Raw genomic sequence first — 17,998 nt, forward strand, 5'->3', positions numbered from 1 at the left:
CGTTCATCACTATTTGGAAGTTTTTTGACAAAATATGGTGTTAAGCACATGTTTACTGCCATTTACTCTCCACAGGCTAATAGTTCGGAAAGAGTAAATAGGTCAATAATATCAGGGATAAGATCGTATCTAGGCAAAGATCATAGGTGTTGGGATACGCATCTTAGTCAGATTGGAGTGGCCTTGAGAAGTTCCTACCACAGTTCATTGGGATTTTCACCTTATTTTGTTTTATTCGGACAACAAATGGTCACACATGCCAAATCTTATGAACTCTATAGAAAGCTAGATGTAATAGAAGAAGGTTTATATACCATAGATGACTCGGACAAATTACATTTTATTCGACAGAAAGTCCAACAAAATTTGGAGAAAGCTTATGAAACTAATAAAAGGGTATATGACATGAGAACTAGACCAAATAATTTTTCTGAAGGTGAAATAGTTTATAGACGGAACTTTTCTCTAAGTAATAAAGCCTTAGCATATAATTCCAAATTAGCTCCTAAATTTTTAAAATCTAAAGTCTTAAAGGAAATAGGTTATTGCAACTATAAAATCGTAGACATGAATGGTAAAGACGTCGGAGTGTATCACGCTAAGGATCTACAAAAATCACACCAACCTGAACTCCAAACATAATTTCACCGTTTCCAGAATCTTTTTCATATAAAAATTAATTTTAATTCAAAATCTTCTGCTTTGTGACGGTTATGCTAAAAATTTTATCACAGTTGTTAAATTACTGCTTTCCAGCTTACCACTTTCTCTTAAATCTGAGCCTCTCTTAAGTTTAAGTAATTTTTTTTCTTATGTCTTCTTTTTATGAACGAAATGTATAAAATTTTCAAGGGCATTTTTTATGATTGCAATTTTTTTTTTTTTTTCATGCACAATCCGGTTTTTTTCTTCTTTCCCTTTTATTAATTAAATTGTTGTTTTTTTTTTCGAAGATGATTTCAAAACGTCTTTAAAAATAATTAATATTTAACTTGAGTAATTCATTGATCTAGAAACAGTCAAACTGCAAAGTACTCTGTACTTGAGTTAAAGTAAATTTTCTAAGATAACAAAAGTTAAATAGGAAGTGACCCAACAATATAATTACATATAATTTGATCTGGTCCTGAATTGTTGAAGGATATTTTAAAATCTGATATCCACGGAGTACAGAAGACCTCGTGCTCCAACCTTTCTTCGGGACAAAAGACCTCGTGCTCCCACCTTTCTTCTGGACAAAACACCTAGTGCTCCAACATTTCCTTTGGACAAAGCACCAGAAAATTATTTTGTGGGAACTTTCCTAAAACGGGAGTATAATCAAATAAAATGTAAGTTATTGACACCTTCACCAACTTATGTCATAATCACTTCACATGTGTAAACTTCAGTTTCCTAATATTTGAAAATCTTAGTTATTCTGATACCACTTTTAACTATAAAACTTTTTAATCCCACTTATGCTAAATGAAAAATAATTTTTTTTTTTGAAAACAAAATTTTTTTACAACTTTTCTAATATACTATACTAAATAAAGCCAAATATAATATATAAAGTAATTAAATAAAATAAAAACTTTATTTATATATATACAAAGAATAAAAGAATATTTAATAATATAAAAAAAGAATTCAAAATAAGAAAATTGTTCAAAATATAAAATAATTTAAATTTTTTTCACATAACCACATGTGTGAATTACTGAAATTTTTCTTTTAATCCAAAAGAAATAAAAACTTTATTTATATAAAACAATAAAAGAATACTTAATAATATAAAAAAAAAAAAAATACTAAATTTAATGAAATTTTTTTAAAATATAAAATAATTGAATCTTTTTACGTAACCAAACGTGCTGTACAGCACTAACATTTTTTCTTTGAGTTTAATAAAAAAAAAAAAAAAAAAAACACATTGTAGTAAATTATTATTCATTCATAATTTGACTCTTTCATTTGTTTCATTTCTTTTAGTATCATTGATCGATTTAGATCAACTTTTACTTAAAAAGAGAGCTCTCGTTTTTTTATAAGTTCTCATTGATAGAGCAAACATGAATGAATGAAACAAAATATGAATGAAGAGTAACTTACAGAAATATGTATGTAAATTGTAATTTAGGTTTATAGTAAGATTTTTTTTTTTTTGCTGTTAATATTTAAATATTCACTTAAAGCTTTGAACTGATTTTGTACAATTTAAGATAATATAATGTCACAGGCCTGAAACATCAATACACTCATAAAAAATTGTTAATTATTAATGAAATAATTAAAAATGTTTGATGCTAAATATTTTTTTTTGTAAATAGAATATAGAAAATTAATAATTTATATTTGAACATGCGATATGAATTTAAAAATTTTACTAATATTTTAAATACCTGTTTGTGAAAAATCTATGAAAAATGAATTGTGAATAAAAACTACATAACTTAATGTAACCAAACCACTTCTGAATTGTATTTGGGTTACCAATAGATTTCATTTGGAAAATGGTAACATGGTAGGGATAGGGCTTAGGGAAATATAATATCTGATTTTCCCGCATCTGATGTAAAACCAATTTTTGTCATCTTAGAGAGTAGCTTAGCACGTGATATCTTTTTGTAAGTGAGGTTTCAAAGTGACCTAACAAGACCCCCTCCCCATCCGTCGAGCTAGACCCTTAAAGCAAGCACGTGCTAAAGGTTATGGTCATTTTGAAAGAAAATGCGGTAGCAACCCCAGTCAATCACAGTATCATTACAATTTTAAAGTTCAAAGTTGCTTAGAAACAGCTTGATTGTACATTTCAGATGTAACATGTTAGAAAACTGTTGCAAAACAAAGTTATGATGTTGCTGCTGTCGTTTGTTTCTTTGTTTGTTTGTGTTTTCTTGTTATTGTTATTAACTACATGGCAAATTGTATGTACATGAGTATAAGTGCCACTACATGTTTCCTAAAATATCTAAACACGTGCAACGGTACAACACAGCTAAAGCTACATAGAAATATTTATGTACAAATAAGAATAACAGCAAAATATTACATAGAAACACAACCTACACTTAAACATTTTATGAGTACATACACTCAAATAAAAATGTTCGTATAAACATTAATATGGCCCAAAATTTAAACTCAAAGCTGGAATATGAAGGAAAGCATTTACCTCTTTCACATTTTTACTGAGGGTGAATGCAATAAATGCAGTATTGAACAGTTATTAACTGCCATACATTGAGCAATTACAAGCTTCACGTACGATTGCTAATGCTTCGGGTTATCGTAATAGATCTATTTAACGATTTGGTGCAAAAATGATTTTCGGATTGAACGTCTTTGAACCCCAATTCCCAGCTTTCTGATGAATCTTCTGCTTCCAATGATTTTGGATGCTCTTGTTGAGTAATGCCTCCAGTTGTTGGTCTTCTAATTTCTTTGGTTTTGTATTCCGTGTCAGACTCACCAATTCTGAACCGAAGAAACCATCGATGGAACACATTCGCCATAAGCTTTGGTGAGTAATCGTTGTGCTTCAGCGGCACTTTTTAATTAAAGAAGTAAATCAAAACTTCCCGCATATGACGCTTTGTTACACAAAATTCGACATACATATTTGATAAAAAAAACCTTGTTGTTTATTTGATAGAAAAATCAATAATTTTTGTTTCTCCTTTAAAATGACACAAGTCTAATGTAAATGCTTTAGATAATTCTACTGAGATTGTTTTCTACAAGTTTGAGTTTTCTTTAGAGAAATTTTTGATATTTGTTTCCTTAAGAATTGTTGCTGACTCAGCTGAATAACAACAAAAAAAAAATATTAAAAAAAGATATACACAAGAATTGTAAACAATTAAAAATTTATTTTATTTGTGGAATGATTAACGAAGCAACTTAATCTATCCATTAAATTGTTTAGCTAAATTTAACTCTGTGGTGATTAAAATGCGATTATAGGGGCTATGTTACTTGTTTTAGATATCCTGCTAGGGGTAAAACCCCATAAAGAACCGGAAAAAAGAACTAGACAAACTAAGTTTTAAAACAATATTTTGATTCTCTTTGGGCTTAGTTCTAGGTAGCCTTTATTTTCACATATTACTGATATCATTGATTTGCTATAGTTTTGAAAATGGTATTGATATTTAACAGAAAAAAAAGAATAAAATCTTAACATTATAAAACTTTCTATTAAATCAAACTATAATCTAACTCTTTATCTGTTTAAATTCGCTTTAATATTTTTGAATTCCCTTACCTAATAATCGTAAAGAGTCTATTATGTTAAATGATTTGTAATAAATGTAACAATATTAAAATCTTAGAAAATGTTATGTAATGATTTGGAAATATTACGCATACACACCAACCTTTATCCTTATAAACGTATACACAAGCACACTAGGGTGTCCCTATTTCGCTGGTTTTAGATATTCGATAATCCTATGGTCTAAAATTATCTAAAGCGTCTTTCTTTAAAGTTTTAAAGCGCTTCCTATCATTAAATTTAAATAAAACAAAGTGCGTGTGAGATATTATCGAAATTTTTTATTCGTTTGAAAGGAATGCAACATCATGCAAATGTCCAGCACGGCTTCGCTGTGTGACGCGCATCCGAAATATGAAAGTTTCCATGACTGTGGCGCATTTCCATGAGTATTTGAAATATCTATCATTAAATATCCATATTGTCTATATTAATGACTAATGCCCATTTTTTGACTTGTTATTTAAATATGTATTTAGTTAATTTTTACTTAAAACAAGTAAGAAGTATGGTCGATCAAGCCCCATCATACAATACCCTACACCGAGTAAATGAGTAAAAATATTTTTCTTTAAAATATCAATAATTTATATTCGTGAGTGATTTTCGGAAGTGGGCCTTACATTTGTATGGGGGATATGTGAAATAATAGACGAAGCCTAGTGAAACTGGCTGAAATCGGTCCATTATTTCATATAGCCCCCATACAATTGTCCTCTCGAAATTGGACTTTATCGGTCATAAATGTTTAATTTATATATGTATCTACACAAATTTCACTCCAAATAAGTTTTATATATACAAAATTCATGTCACCAAATTTTGTTATGATCGGTCCATAATTAGTCATAGCTCCCATATAGACCCGCTTCCGAAAATCACTTTAACTAGCTTAAATCACTTAAAAATGTCGGTATATACACAAAATTCAACATAAATAACTTTCATATAGACATAAATCACACGACCTAATTTTGTGGTGATCGGTCCATAATTGGTCATAGCTATCATATAAGGCCCACTTCCGAAAATCACTCACGAATATAAATTATTGATATTTTAAAAGAAAAATATTTTTACTCATTTACTTGGTGTAGGGTATATTATATGGTCGGGCTTGACCGACCATATTTTCTTACTTGTTAAATATAGAGAGTTTAGATATAAATAAATCTTTTCAACTCAAAAATAGTATTTTGTCTAACTAATATAATAAGGAACAAATAACAGTTTAGATCAAGAGGAAAATTAAAAAGACCCAAAAAAAAAAAATTATAAAAATATTTTATAAAATAAATTAGCAGTTTTAGATATTAAAAATGAAGTAGTTATGTTAGCAAACTGAATTTTTGTGATATTTTAGTTTTGATTTAATAAAAAATTATTTTTTTTATAAAATTTTTTTTTTTTACTATTTGGGAAAGGCACTTGCCCACCCCAGAATAATAGTCTAGCTACGCTTATAAGTGTTACATAATTTGTCTTATTTAAATAAGATAAAAGTATGGTAACACTACTAAATATTAAAAATTTATCGATAGTTGTGCTTAAAACAGCTGTTCAACCTAAACAAAAACTGATACATTTTGCACAATAAGAAATAAAAGTTTATTAAAAAATAAAATTACTGGTAGGAAAATGCACAAAAGAAGCTCCAATTGCCCCATATCGGAATTGTAGTTTTAGCAAGACGCTGTTTTTGGATTTTTCACTCTATTGTAGTGAAAAAAACCAAACAATAAAAGTCAGCTGTCAAAAACATATGGTAGTTTATGAAACTTAAATAGAATTTAAATGGCCAACTTTGGCCATTTAAGTATCATTTAAAAAAGCACTGAGAAACTCATCTAACTATAATCGACTCCGCTAACTATAAGGATACAGAATATATATACTTTATAGGGTCGGAAATGAAAAATGTAGAAATTACAAACGGAATGACAAACTCATATATACCCTTATCACGAAGGTGAAGGGTATAAAAAGGCATTTTGAAAAAAAAGTCAAAAAAGTTTGATTTCGGAAAAAAATTTCAAATTTTTTTTTATTTTTTTTCCAAAGATTGATGAAATAGCTATCATATACCTAAAAGTGCCAAATTTATATTTAGTATTCTTTAATAAGTAAATAATACGGTATATTATATTTTAATGTGTTTAAAATATACATAGGATGTCTAACAAGTACCAAAACAAAGGCTACGAAATTCAAAAAAGTACCAAACAACTTTATAAAAGCTCATTATTTAAGTAGATTAAGATTCATATTAAATATTTTTTCTATCTGTATTAGTTAAGAAGATATAATGTTACCGAATTTATCCGCTAAATCTTTCCAAAAATTCATTATTAGTAAATCTACATATGGAGAGGGGAATCTATAGTCAAAATTTCATGTCTCTACCTTTTGGCATTTGGGCTGGGCGGTGTGGTATCAGTTTGTGACGTTACTCAATTATGTAGATGTTAAACATCTATAGATGTTGTTGTAAGTAATGGAATAAATTCATAAATCCTGTCTTTGAAATCGAGTGGCTTACTATATTAAACCCTTCAATTTAATCATTTTTTTTACTCAAAACTAGAAACATAAAATAAAATCTGCAAATAAAAGATGACGAAGAACAATTTTAGATCTAAAGATCTTCAAAAATCCAAAAGTGCAAAATAAGGACTACCCTAATACACTAACTCAAACTCATCGAAAATATCCATATTAATTTGGTCTATTGTGTGGGTATAAAAGCACAAGTGTAAGTATATCTGTATAGATATTTTATATATAAATAGCTTTAGGAAACTAGTTTCGCTTAGATAAGTGGTGAACGTACCTCCATAATTTTACATTAAGAAAGTAACTACTGATAGTTCATTAAGTTAGAACTGATGACCTGTCAAAGTAGAAATGTTTTCTGAGTAATAAATACCTTTAAGTGTGCAGGGTACTTATATATATGAACAACACACCTTAAGTAGGTTTCTGTAATCAATGCACACACATTTGTAACGTGACCAATAACTTTTTAATCTTTAAATAACTAAATCACTTTTACTTTTAGGAAAACATTTTCTCTTTTGTGCGATAAAACAAAAATCATGATGGGCAGGTAAATTGATTTTGTTTGGTCTTAAAAATTTTTTCCTAATTTCTTCTGAATTAAATAGTGATACCGACATATTTATGATTTTAATGAAAAACCTACTGCTTAGGGAATATCATCAAAAATATTATTTTTGTCATATAGCGTTCCTAGATGTTGTGGAAGCATTTGATTTAGTATATGATAGTTTTATCTTTGAAACAATATAATCAGAACTCCAGCCAAAGACTAAATTAAACGGGTATACACTACATCTAGTATCAATTTCTCAAACGATTAATGATAGTCAGAGGTGGCGAGTTGGTCATCTGGACTTCCACAACACCAAGATGTTCAAAATTAACTGGAAATTGCTGCTTCAATCGTGTGCACTCTGCATAAACAGCTAAAAATTTGTTTCTGTGTCCACTAGATGACAACGGAAACTGAAACGTTCCGTAGTTATTCGATAGGAAATCAAGATTACAGGTCACTCTATAAAAGTATGATGGTAGGGCCAATCTGAATTTGAAGGAAAATCTTATTTAGAAGTTAATAGATTATTTTCATTACGAGCCGTGCTGATTTCTCTTCTTTATGATGTACTGACCGTCGGCCACGTCATGATACGTAGTATAAATCAATGGACTGACGATATCTTGTTCGGCTTTTTCCATGGTTTTGAGCTAGGGAGACAATCCTAAATAGCAACAGGGTGAACGGAAGAGGTTTTCGGGCTACAAACGCTCTCTGTTGTACTACAGGTCTTTAGAGTTAAGAGATGCGACGACTTTGACTACAAGAAAAGAGATTGAAGTGCAAATATATCTAACGCATTTAGAAGTATGGGTCTATGCTCAATACTACTGTTGTGGAAGAAATACAACAAATACCATGGTTGAACAAAACAGAGGAAGAAAGTTAACACGGCTAACCCTGTACCAGCTATTGACCGAACACAATCCAATTTTAAAGAGACAATATAAATCTACAAAAAGAACTTTTATCATCTCCCTCTATTATTGTTTTCGCAACAGCTACCAACGGTTGTGCAAGCTTACCGAGTATCAAGCGGCTACAATAGAGTGAAACGCATGAGTCTGAGGATGAGCTATTGAAACCTTCACTAGCATGTCATCACTAGCTTAGATACAAGTGGCCATTGATGGTAGTCAACCTGAGTGTAAAATGACGACGGAAAGATGGCTTCCTTGGAAGATCTGGCTGACGATGATTGACAAACTTACATACGATAGAAACCGTTTCCTTGATTCAAGTCCATTTTGGAACCTATAATAGCTAGTGTGGACAAAGTATTGAGAGCTGCTTATATCTTCCTCTACTCGAGTTACTGCAAAAGTTACCAAAGCTTTTGCAAGCATACCGAGTATTCAGCGGCAATGATGTGTCTTAGGCAAAATGGCGAAGACTTCTGATGGGACGTTAACTTATGAACTCACATATAGTGGTTACTTCACTGCGTTCGATGGTGCAAAATATCTGAAGGGTGTCAGGGTTATCGGTGTGGTAATGAAAAGGCCTTAGGTTTCTTCACAACTGGATCTGAGGAGTACCTTAACTCTGTGACAAATTCAATGTGGATCCCTTTCGAAAGAGAATGGATCCTCCACCTTCTCTGGGGGATGAAGCTATATTAGTAGTAATAAAATGTCCTCTTGGTAAGGATTAATGAGAAGTTCTCTGGATCAGAATTAATTCAGAATTGGTTCATAATCTCTTTATCAGCTGTGTTCCTCTGAAAGAGTGATAAAGTACATGATGAATCAAATTGAAATAAATATTGCCATAGAGAAATGCAGCGATGCATATTAAAATACAGAACTCCGAGGCCTCAACGCATTACTTGGTATATTTCTTGAAGAAGCAAATTATGTACTTGGCAGTTATCCAAGAACTCTGGCTTGTAGATAGTAAAGTTCGTGAATTATGGACAAGAAATAATGGATTCCTTTCTCCAACCCTCGAATTTAATGTTAGAAACTGTATTTTGGCTCGGACAATTTGAATATTGAAGCGCTTGAGGGAAGGTTTACCAACCTTGATAATACCATTACTATATGAACACCTGCGACGCGGATGACTTTCTCCCACATGCCGTTCAATTCTTGGTAAAATGGTGCAGCACAAGAACAATGGTCTCATCTTTGGGTACCCCATATTGTAGATCACACTGTGCTGGAATGCATTACTATAGGAACGAAAAAATGTTGACAGTTTTATAAAAATTGGCTAACTAGATTTGATTTTCCCAAAAGTGCTGAGTGGTGAGTCAAAAGTCTGATGATTGCGGATACGATTAACGCCAAAGCGTCTGGGTGTTTTAGGAGACAAGCAAAAAGGCTTCGCAGTATGAGTCTATTAAAGAAAAAGTAACATTCTATGTAGAAGCTGGAATATAAACAACCATAATTCATCAAATACATAATATTATGTACAGCAGCTGTTATATTATAAATAATTGTTTAATTTTTTTTAGTATTATTATTAAAAATCATATCTAATTGAGTGATCTCTTCCAAATAAAATAATAATTGGGTCATAATACTCAGCAATTCGACTTTAACACATGTATCTCTTAACATACATAAACTAAATTTAGTTTTACTCATAATAAACAGTAAATAATCCTGTTCAGCTTATAATTTAAACTCTCCTTATGATTTTCTAAGAACGAAAGCAAATAATTCAATCATATTCATTTTCCTAAATGTTTTTTTTTTTACTTTTTGTCTACATTTTTGAAACGAGTGTTTAATCTTACAAAAGCATGTTACATCATGCGATTGTTATTATTTGTTATGGAAGTAAACAATGTTAAAAAGCAAATTGATATCGAGTAGTAAGTAGCATTCTTCCAAACCATACAACTACTATTATTTCTATCAATTTCATTTTTCTATTCTTCTTATAAAATTTGTTGTTGCCTCAAACAGATGTCTATTTATCATTGTTCGTTAAAAATGTAGATGAGTGATATTGTGTTAAATGGTAATGGGTGAATTCGTGGAAAGTGACGTGGATATGAGATTGGCAGACATGTGGATGCATGTACAATAAAAAAAGATTGACAAAACGATTCCTTCGTTTTGATAAAATTCTAGGAACTATGGTAGGATAACTAGTTAAAAGGGTATTGTTTGGTAGTGTGAAGGATGCAAGCTGAATTGCTGTGAAACATTTGAATGAATATATTGTCTTAGTTACTTCTTACATTAAAAAAATGGACACATTATATCAGTATATTCATTTACAGATGCTCTGCTTTTGCTTTCTTCGTTGTTTTTAAAAAAATTCCCTGCAACAATTGAAATAAATAAAAGACTTACTGTTTTGCCTTGCAAATCATTGACGCGACAATGCAGGTAAACATTTGCTACCAGTTGTGTGCTCACATTTACGGTTGCAATTGGATCGGCAAAGAAGGGAAATGGTTCATGTGTGGTTGTTTCCGTTATCTCTAGTTCCTCATCTTCCGGTGTGTCTGTGAAGGGTGATGAGAATTCTTGCCAAAAGTTCTTCGGAAATGTATCAAAAGGATCACCAGTCCGTGGTCGTTTCACTAGAATTGGATTAAAATCAAATAAAGAGTAAATTAAATTTTAAAATTTAATATAAGTATTAAATGGAAATTATTAATTAAAATTAAATGCCATTTTCATGTTTGTTTAAGTTATTTATCAATTCACACAATTTTCTTATTTATTCATACATGTACACAAGCAACTAACAGCCCTGCAGTTTTAGGTACAACATCCGAACTAAAGATTTTTTTCATGGACCAGTACTCAGAGGATGACCCCTACTCATGCAAAGTATTATGCTGGATCTAAGAAAATATGTTATGGAAGAGAGGGAAGAGGTAGTAGAGTTTGTGGACTTGGGATTTGAACTTTCCTACATTGAAAACAAGTAAGAGTACTATATTCGGCAGTGCCGAATCTTAAATACCCTCCACCTAAATATGATGGTATAACAACTGAAATAATATAACAATTGTTAGTAAGACTAGTTTGGTTTACGTGGTAGTTCACTACGTGCGAACAATCAATTAGAGTCGAACGGACCCCGTTTTTGATGGTAAGACTAGTTTACGCTGAAGATATTTTATTTCAAATGTACAAAAAATTGTATCTAAATCAGAAATTTATAATTGAAATTCCTATTAGAACGTACGAAATTTAACAATTTATATACTTAATAATAAGTTAATACGTTTGGATCAACCTTTTTTCTTTTAACCTCAAGTGAAGAAACAGAGTATAAAAAAGTTTATTGAACTATATTTAGACAAATTTCAAGATATTGGGTTGTGGGACTTATATGGGAGATATGACCTATTATGAGTCGATTGTCATAAAATTTTTTAACGTGATCGTTATGTATTTATATGGGAGCTGTTGCCAAATATCGACCGATATTCACAAAATTCAGTAGTATGATTTTAAAAATGACTGATCTGTGTACTATGTAGGTTCAATATATGGAAGCTATGACCTATTATGGGCCTAAGTATTTGAGTGCTATTTTTGTACAATTTCATATAAACAACGCCATTAACAAGAGTGGACCTTATATGGGAGCTATGACGAATTATGGACCAATATTTAAGAAATCTTGTAGTACGATTCTTGGATACAAATTACTGATCGGTGTAACATTTTGGTTCAGTTTAGATTATTTTGGATATTTATTGTTATTGTGTTTTCCGGAAGTGGTTCTTATATGGAGGCTATGACCAATTATGGGCCTATCATCGTAACATTTGGTACATAGATTTTTGTATACATATATTGAATTTTACAAATTTTAACCTGATAACTATATTTGTAAGAAATTTATGAGGAGTTTAGTGATTTGGTGTTGTGATTTTTTTAAGCACGACACTTATTTTTCCTGTATTTTGTGTGGATACTGCAATTTGGTAGGCATTTACAGACCATAGAACCATATTTCGGGACGAAATTTGTATGGGGGCTAGTAGAAATCATGGACCGATTCCTATAATTTTTACCAGAGTTAGTCCTTTTAATATAAAAATAATGTGTGTAAAATTTGATGGTATTATCTGCAATATAACAAAAACAAAAACAATTTTAAAATTATCATGTTTTTTTAGGTTGTCTCACATTTTGGTTTATAACTCTGGTTCCACTGAACCGATATTGCTGATTTTCAACACCAAACTGCTTAGGAAAACAATAAACATTTTTCTTGTAAGTTTACCAATTTTGTTTGTCTATTTTGGACGTGAGCATGTTTTACACAGATAGACGGACATAGCTCAATCGACTTAGAATTTCATAGGGATCAATAATATATATACTTTGTTGGGTCTCACCACTTATGGTGGTGGAGGGTATAATGACGGGAAACACATCAGCGGGAAGAGTATCGGGAACCATTTCCCAAATTTCATCAGAAAACATTCCATTGCAGTACCGATAGAACAGTGAAACTTCTCAAATATTTGTCACATCATCTAAACCTCAACTGGAAAATACAGCCATGAAGATGTGTTGTCACAATGACATAGTTTTCTCTTTGTAATTACTTCATGACGTGTCGATTAAGTTACTTGACATAAGTGAAAAATAGTAATTACATTATCACTACCAAAACTCAAGGGAAACATTCATATAACCACACACAATTTAGTAGTTGAAGTTTGTGTTTGTTGAAACATAAATAAATATACTTACAGGGTGCTGAATAGGATACAAAATGCTGGATTGCTGAATAAACAATGCCAAATATCCAAATTGTTTTTGATTCCATATCTTAATTATAGAGAGAGAGAGAGAGAGAGAAATAGAATATTAGAAACATATTAGATTTTATATTTTTGTAACTATATTTATAATATATACATTATTTTAGGTAATTAGAACAATTTAATTAATTGAAATGTACACAATTTGTGGAATGGAAAAAAGTTTTACTAAAAACACTTTAACACAACTGAAAAAATAAACAATATATATTAAATACGAGGTCAGCGTTAGAAAGTAGTGTTTATGATTTGTTAATAATGATTTGCTTTCAATAACTTATGTGTCATTTGGAAGGGTAAATATCGGTAATTTATCCTCATTTGTTATTGAGCATTATGTTGTAAAAAATAAAGCTTTTTTTGCTTAAAAAATGTCGAATTTTATCGAATCGTCATATGAGGAAGTTTTTATTTACTTCTTAAATTTGAAAAAAGTGCCGCTGAAGCACACCGATTGGTCACCAAAACCGATGGTTAAAGTATTCCATCGGTTTTAGCGTGCTATTCAGAAGTGGTGATTTTGACACGGAAGACAAAGATTACCCAGGCTAACCAGAAATGTTTGAAGACCAAGAATTGGAGGCATTACTTTATGAAGATTGCTGTAAATCTCAACAAGAGCTTTCAAAATCAAAGCAGCAATTTCAAAATGTTTGCAGCAGGATTCATCCAAAAGCAGGGAAATTGGGTACCATACGAATTGAAGCCGAGAAAACTTGAAAGACGATTTTGCATGTCGGAAAAAGAAAATAATTTTTCACGAAATCGACGCCAATCGTCGCCAGTGCCAAATAACTATGGCGCTAGGGTAATTCTCTGTATTTGGAGGGAGGAAAAGGGTTCTAAAGCTCCTTTTCTTTCCATTAGAGTTGTAATATAACTATCTATTCGTCCTCTTGGCAAGTGTACTCAACCAGTGATTACCATGTTCATTAAATGCAATCTTCCAGAGAATAAAATTTAACTTATTTTTTCAACGACAACGGAAGTAGCCTTTCTTGGATGGCTCATCTGCCTTTTCACTTGCCATGTTTGCATACTGTGTCCTGATAAACTTCCAAACATTAAATATTTTAGATTAAACATGACTGATTCCCAAATCACACATCAAAACGATGTACTTAGATCAGTCACAGATGCTGGTGAACCATTTTGGGGAAGGGGAGGGATGTTGTTACATAAAGTAAAATTTAATATACATTTTTCTATTTTTCTTTTATCATTTCATTAAAACTTTTCGGGTTTTTCGTCTTCCTTTAGGCATAAGAGATACAATTGGAAACCAATCTAATTACTGTTCCATACAGAATGTTTGAGTCTGAAATTATCAAGCAGGAGTTATTAACTTCAAATGAAATTATATGAGCTGCCCCATGCAATAAGGCAATCGATTTAAGTTGCTGGGTATAAATATCGACAATCTGGAGAATTTGTTGTGCAAAGAGATAACAGATTCGTAGTAGCAACCGAATTTGATTCCAATCGAATGATTCTACCTTAGTGATCGAATTTTATAAAAGGCATAACAAAAGTTTTGTTGCTTTAACAAAAATTCTGCTTTATAAACGGACTTTCTGTTGATAGAGCCAAAAAATTCTATGTGTGCTACTGAATCGTTCGACTGGCTACAAATTCGGTTGCTACTACTAATCTTTTTTCTCTGCGTGCTTTATCAATGGCCTAAACTGGCTTAATCACATTGTAGTAACATATTCCCTAAATTTGTCACTGAAGTGATTCATAATGTAGGCATTGTGGGACTTCGAGTGGAGGTGAGCAATATACAATATCCTTCCGAACTAAACTAAGATATTTAAATATCTATAGTTTACGTTGTTTGATTTGAAGTTCTGAATTTAAGGAATGAAATCGAAAATTACACATTAACTGTACATGGGCGATACATCTACTAAAAAAAATGCACGTGATATGTGTAACTTACTCTGATTCACGAATACCTCTACTTAAAAAAAAAATTAACGAAATTTTATTTTGTAAACTAAACGGATTTGAAACATTTCTATACAACATTCCCTTAGTTTTAATAAATTTAAATTAAAACCAAGAAAAATTTAAAAATTTTGTGCATATAAAAAACTTAACGAAACCTTATTTTCTAAACCAAAAGGATTTGAATTATTTCTGTACTAAATTCACTTATCTTAAGTAAATGTAAATTGAAACCTGGAAAAATGTCAGAATTTTGTGAATTTAAAAAACTTAACGAAACTTTATTTTCTAAACCAAAAGTATTCAAATCATTTCAATACCACATTTCTTTTGCTTTAAAAAATCTAAATTAAAACCAGTGAAAATGTCGAAATTTTGAAAATTTAAAAAACTTAACGAAACTTTATTTTCTAAACCGAAAGGACTTGAGTTATTTAAATTTTACAATCGTTTAGTTTAAATTATTGTAAATTAAAACCAGTGAAAATTTCGAAATTTTGAAAATTTAAAAAACTTAATGAAACTTTGAAACCGAAAGGATTTGAATAATTTCAATACCATATCAATATGAATTTGGAAAATCTAAAGAACTTTTCATCCAAACCCCCATATACTATCGAAATTGCTAAACAAAGATGTCCATCTGTCTGTACATACAAAATTATTTCCATGTCTATGTCGTTCTTGCTAAACAATCAACCAAAATAGATTTATTTTGTTGCCAAAAATGTTTTGCTCCATTTTGCTATTGTTGTTTTTTATTGATGCCATCTTGTATTGTGTCTTGACAATTGATTGAAATTTATGGCAAACAGTAGATACATATTTATTTTTATTAATTTATGCATACATGATTTTATAGCTAAAATTTAATTAAATTGAATTTTGGTTCATTTAGTTATTTTGAATTTATTTAAAGAGCATTTTTAGTTGAATATGTAAGTATTGCAACAATTTTGTTAAACGTTATGTCAATAAATTGTTTCCGATTGATTGGTGTTTAATTTATAAATGGAGTTTAATAAGTAATTTTAATGATTTGATGTAATGATATTTTTTGACATACATCAATATATGAGTTTTAAAGGCTAAATTTTATACTAAAATGCCACACATTTTATGAAAAAATTCAAAAACAAGCATGGTCCTGTAAGTTGTCAACAATAACTCAAATAATATTTTCTATTCCAATGAAAAATTAAGTTATCCGATGTGTTTTTAGTTTCCATTGTTTAAAAATCCATTTGTGTTTTTCAATTTATGTTAGTAAAATAACTGTCTGGTCATAAAACGTTTACATTGAAAATCCTCAAAAATAAAAATATAAATATTTAGTATTAAAAGGAATAAATTTTAATAATAACAGATGAATATTGTAAATGAATATCCCCTTCTACTCTATTAACAACTTTGGATTTTGGTGCTTTATTATTGATTGATTACAGCAAACTTTGTCATAAATAATATTACTTGTAAATAATCATTATCATTAAATTAAAATAAAATGATAATCATCACCATGTGCATTCAACAATCATGTGCAGGATTTTATCCATTTTAATATAACAAGCCATTTATTATTTTAATAACTATAAACATTAAATTCATAATTATTCTGCAAGGATTGAGCTTGTTATCAATATTATTGATTTATTTATTTTATATTTTTATTTGCTGTTATTGTTTTTTGAATGTAAGTTTAGACTTGTAATTAATATTTATAATTTTGTGTAATTCTCTTGAAAAATTAAATAATTAATTAAGTTTAAAATGTATTAAAATTTAATTCTTTGAACTATATGGTATATTTTGTTAATTAACTGTAACAGCTGTTTAAATGTACAGTAAATAAAAAAGTTTTGTTAGACAATTAAATGTAAAACTAATCATTGAACTAGTCTTTTGTGATAATAAAAAAAGATATTGATGCAAGCAAAATGTTATGCAATGGAATTTAATAATTTAATAAAAGTGCAGAGTCTAAAGGTAGGGTCACAAAAGCGTAGCAACTTTTTTATCACAAATTTGTTTGACGTTGTTGAATCTAACAAGTGTTTTGTAAGATCAGGCATTATCAAATTAAATAGAGCAAAATATTTGTTTTAAATTGTACTAGATAAAAAGAGCATTTGACATAACTAAAAGAATTAAAATATATTTTATTTAGTGGTTACATCTGTTTCGTCAAATATTTCCCATGTGTGACCCTATCTTAAGTCTAGGCAAGTCTAGGCTCAATTTAAGGTTTATTTAGTTTACAATGAGCCACAGTCATAGCATTTTACCTACACTCGTATTTTAAACTTCATGACAATGACAAAATTATAGCAAACATTTGACTTGTTTTGTTTGAACATTGTTATTAAAACCATTTTTTTATAATTTTGTCATTGTTATTTGGAACGTGATGGTTAGTCTATGTTTAGTAGTTTTCATTGGGCCTAAGTCATTGACATTTATATAGACTAAAGGTAGACTCAACGTGGCAAATATATTTGAACTAGCTGAAACCGGTCCGCGTCGCTGGTCCTTAGAAAACATCTGTTTTATATAGCATCTCGATCTAGATATTGTTATACAGTGTTGGAAAAAACTAAAGCACGGATTCCCCCGACCTGACTTCGCACCCGAAACACTTATTGTCTGTAGCCAGATGACGGCGGATGTGTTGGTCATATGACATCGTTGAAAAAATATAAAATTGGCCGTGTGAAAAACATGAATTTTTCAAATATATGACGGCAATAGTCGACGATCGGCATTGTGCTTTGTTAATAGTTACAGTAAAGGTAAGACGAAATGGGAACTGGAGCCGCATAATTTCAAATGGTAGGTCGTTAGAAATCATCGGAAGATTGTTGCCAATTTTGTCCCGTATCATAATCAAACCTTCAATATTAATAAATGTTGTGGTATTCAG

General features: G+C 30.2%; 1 pseudogene; it reads right to left on the reverse strand.

The window, feature by feature from the left end:
• LOC135958506 (uncharacterized) overlaps nt 1-17,998 on the reverse strand; it is a 114,807-nt pseudogene that overhangs the window by 40,638 nt on the left and 56,171 nt on the right.

The sequence above is a fragment of the Calliphora vicina genome, chromosome 4, assembly GCF_958450345.1.
Source record: "Calliphora vicina chromosome 4, idCalVici1.1, whole genome shotgun sequence".
In the NCBI taxonomy this organism is placed as follows: Eukaryota; Metazoa; Arthropoda; class Insecta; order Diptera; family Calliphoridae; genus Calliphora; species Calliphora vicina.